This window comes from Anopheles funestus, chromosome 3RL (genome assembly GCF_943734845.2).
Source record: "Anopheles funestus chromosome 3RL, idAnoFuneDA-416_04, whole genome shotgun sequence".
NCBI classification, from domain to species: Eukaryota; Metazoa; Arthropoda; class Insecta; order Diptera; family Culicidae; genus Anopheles; species Anopheles funestus.
Window position 1 is genome coordinate 52,608,619 of NC_064599.1, and position 4,582 is coordinate 52,613,200.

The 4,582-nt window shown below is 37.6% G+C and overlaps 1 long non-coding RNA gene across 1 annotated transcript; it reads right to left on the minus strand.

The window, feature by feature from the left end:
- Positions 1-532: 532 nt before the first annotated feature.
- LOC125767254 (uncharacterized) lies at positions 533-4,120 on the minus strand. Its single transcript, XR_007418754.1, has 3 exons — positions 1,703-4,120; positions 1,278-1,598; positions 533-824 (listed from the first exon to the last, which is right to left on the minus strand). It is a non-coding gene; the product is annotated as an uncharacterized LOC125767254 (long non-coding RNA).
- Between the last annotated feature and the right edge of the window lie 462 nt (positions 4,121-4,582).

The window sequence follows — 4,582 nt, forward strand, 5'->3', positions numbered from 1 at the left end:
TCGTTCCGTCGATCATCAGCATCGGGTACGTAGATTGTCAGCAAACTGAATGTAACCGATGATACTCGTGGCGGTTGATAGCAGCACTGTATGTTATTAATTTCGTTTTCAGCAGGAATCACCATTGTGAACACAAAGCCAGCATTACCTTCCTCCTGTAACATACTGAACGTACATAATATAATTACAAACCGCTATCTGATACGAAATACCATGCTAGGGAAACCTTTCCTCCACCCATACTTACATGGAACGAAGTGGAATGAAGTGGCGCTATGTGCGAACACATTCAGGTTTTGGGGAAAAAACGTATTTGCGTTGACCGTAATGCTTGTGACTGTGATTGCCATCAGTATTCGGTTTTTAGCATAATTTGTTTTTAATTTGAAGCCATCATCATTATTGGATTCGATTTTTGCCCAAACTCTGACAATACCCGTAGCTGATCTGATCCTCCGATGCGATTCCAGCAGGATCCTCCAGTGCGATCACAAAGGCAAAATCACCGTTCACCTGAAACATTCGGAATGTACAAAAGATTATTGCAAACCCTAATCTGATATCAAACACAATGAAGGGCAAACATTTCTCCTCCGGTACTTACATGTAACGATAATGAAGTGACGCTATGTGTGGGCGCTGTATTCGGTTCGGTTTTCAGCATAATTTGTTTTTAATTTGAAGCCAAACAACAAAGATTTACATCATCATTATTGGATTCGATTTTTGGCCGAACTCTGACAGTAACCGTAGCTGATCTGATCCTCCGATGCGATTCCAGCAGGATCCTCCAGTGCGATCACAAAGGCAAAATCACCATTCACCTGAAACATTCGGAATGCACAAAAGATCATTGCAAACCCTAATCTGATACCAAACACCGTGGAGGGCAAACATTTCTCCTCCGGTACTTACATGTAACGATGATGAAGTGAAGCTATGTGTGGGCGCTGTAGGAACAAATCGTGTTTGCATTGGCCGTAATGCTTGTGACTGTGATTGCCATCGGTATTCGGTTTTCAGCATAATTTGTTTTTAATTTGAAGCCAAACAACAAAGATTTACATCATCATTATTGGATTCGATTTTTGGCCAAACACTGACAGTAACCGTAGCTGATCTGATCCTCCGATGCGATTCCAGCAGGATCCTTCAGTGCGATCACAAAGGCAAAATCACCATTCACCTGAAACATTCGGAATGCACAAAAGATCATTGCAAACCCTAATCTGATACCAAACACAATGAAGGGCAAACATTTCTCCACCGGTACTTACATGTATGATGTGACGCTATGTGTGGACGCTTTAGGAACAAATCGTATTTGCAGTCATCTTTATGCTTGTGACTGTGACTGCCACAGCTAATCACTTTTCTGCACATTTTGTTTTCAAATTGAAGCCAAACAATATCAATTTACATCGGCATTTTTCGATTTGCTTTTTGCCTAGACTTTGACAGTATCTGCTGCTAATATGATCGTATAATGCCATTCCGGCAGGATCCTCTAGTGCGATTATAAAGGCAAAATCACCACCCATAATCTGATACCGAACACCGTGGAAGTCAGGCATTTCTCGTTCGGTATTTACATGGAACTATAGAGATGTGGATGTGCAGACGTTTTAAAATCAAATCGTATTAGAAGCGCATTCTTTGTGTGGTGTCGAAATAGACGCTTCGATTCAAAAGGCATACTCACCATGGTTCGGCGAAAGTTAACAAAAAATCTTTTAGTAGAAAGTTTAATTCTGTTAAATTCGTTCTCTTTAGATGTTCGTAAATCTGGCAACGTTTTGTTTATCCTAAATTTACTGTGGATTTCCAGATAAATTATAGCCGGTAAATAACATTTACCGCGGTTTACACGCTTATTATGATTCCGTATGACGTTTTGATGACAGTTTCAGAAAGATCGCCCTGTGAAAATAATGCGTTAGTCAAACAGAAAAAACCATGCAAAAACTCACACGATCAAAGTCTGTAGAGGAATGAGATTTCGTACCCACATGACTTTTTCGGAAGTCTTTATATTGACCTCTCGCTTTGTTATCATTTTGTCTCGCTGTTTTGACTCGGTTTTGCTGTTGCTACACGGCGGTTGTTATTGTGTTGGTGTTGTTTTAGATTGAACACGCTCCGTGATGTGGTTTCTTCACGTTTTGATCTTCTTTTCTAGTACAGAAAAGAAGCAATCGGAATACCGAACCAAAACAGACTTAGAAATGTGTGTGTGTGGTGTGAAAACGAAACTGATGAACTCCAAGAAGACTAAGTGCAAAAAAAAAATCACTTACAAATCCGATTCGCACGCGTCGGTACGTTTTAGTTACTTTTAAGAACTAATGGTTTAGTGAATATAAATATGTAGCAACTGTTTCGTTAACTGAAATATGTATAGTGATATAATGAATCCGCAAAAGCCGAAATTGCTGAAAATGAATGGCCATTTCTACACGAAATATCGCCAAGAATTGCAGGAGCTGAACCGTGCTTACGAGGAGGCACAAGACCGGCACCGCCGTGTAGGAAGTAGTGGAATATTTAATCTGGTGCCTCTTCCGCAGATTGGTAAGTTATTATAATTAAACGATCTTTTATATATTGTATATGTGTCAAGTTAAGTAAGTCAAGTGAAGTGAAATATTGTGTGAAAAGTGCGTTTGTGTTTTGTAAAGTGTAAATATTTAGCACAGCACGGTCTATAATCATAAATCGACTGGTCCGTGTCCCCTATACGGGATTATGGTAAATTGCTATGGAAAGTATGAAAAGTAGATAGTCACAAGACACGAGCAGATGATCGGCACAAATGTTGATGCTTTAATTTTTTTTACTATCTTAAAATACAGATAAAAATTTAACACAAGAATCGAGCAGCTAGGTGATCTGGTATAGATGGTAGTGGCGCCCGTCTTCATACAACAGGACTGGTACGAAAACGACCCGGAAGATCAGTACCCTCGTACATTATGATTAGCGTAAAATTTACATATGCTACAATGTTTAAATGAATTATGAAATGAATCGCTGCCCAACATCGTCGAAGTACAGTTTGGTCATGCTAAAAAATATGATAAACTTAGGTTACGTAGTTGGTGCAACAGTAACAGGATTGCTCACACAGCAAGGCTGGTACCAATCTCTTCGGAGTCATGGATGGAATGAAATTACATACGCTGAACTAATAATACAGAACAAAAATCAAGCAAGGCTAGATGGTATGTCAAACCCTCGAGGTTGTAATTCCAGTAAGAAGATGATACAAATGGTATGCATATGCTAAAATATCATAAGGTGTGTTTATATAATTTAATTTGTGTAGATTAAAATGTTCATGTCTTGTTAAACTGGTTAATAATCTAAATGATATTGTAATTTGATTTTATTGAATGAACTGCAGTGAAAATAAAAGTATGTATGTACATATCTAGCTAGTGATCGAATCGTCAGGGGAATTTATTATTTATGTTGAAAACCATAATAAAATAGGGATTAACAGATTTTAGTGTACATGTAAAAAAATCAAGTATATCATATAACTCTTTGGTTAAGTTTTATCACTAATTCATTACATTTTTGTACTGCATCAAATTAACAAATGAAATTACACAAAAGTCGGTGATTTACAGGCAACGGTGCCAATTTTTAGATCCTCTTCCTACGGCCTGGTCATCCATTAGAAGTAAAACAAAGTAATTACCAGTTATAACTAATAACTAATAACTAGCTAATAACTAATAAACCTAATCACTATCTAATAATTAATAAAACTAATCTCACTATACAATTAATAAAACAAATAACTAGCTAATAACTAATAAAACTAATCTCTAACTAATAAAACTAATAACTAGCTAATAACTAATAAAACTATTCCCTAACTAACATCTAATAAAACTAAAAACTAATGAAACTGATAACTAACTAATAACTAATGCAGTTCATGTTAATGCTCATTGGTTATTCTTTTCCTGCAAACGCTCTTTCGAATATTTTTAAACTGAAGTCTACTTTTTACGTTAAAAATTTTAGACTTCAACCTTTAGAATTCAGCTACACTTAAGCTTTTGCCGTGGTGTGCCAACACGAGGTCCGTCTCTACCACCACCCATCCAGCTGCATTGGGTCAAAAATTCATCGCTGATTATTATACGGAGAGCATCTCTTAAACGGTTTGCTGCGTCATGCGCAGATATTCAGGTGCATAACCGTTTCAGAATGATCTTCATACTACAATCAGCAGCGAGGAATTTCTCCAGTTTATCCAACTCTTGTTTGGTTTTAATTGGAGGAATTTGCATATTTGTCCCAATGTCGCTGGCTGTGCCATTTATTATCATTTAAGGCAGCTGGTACGTATATCATTTTGTGTAATTTTATTAAAAATGTGATATGAAAGTGTTGAAACGGTTCCTTGCGAAATAGAAAGTGCAGCGGAAGTTTCGGCGGCATCACTTTCTGTTTCAGTCACGGGAACTGAATTTGCCTGGTGACCTGGCTGTTGAACGAGCGGGCCAAAAACGCTGGGCGATATGCGCAAATCCCCGACTTCAAACGCCGAAAGTGTTGAAATGGTTCC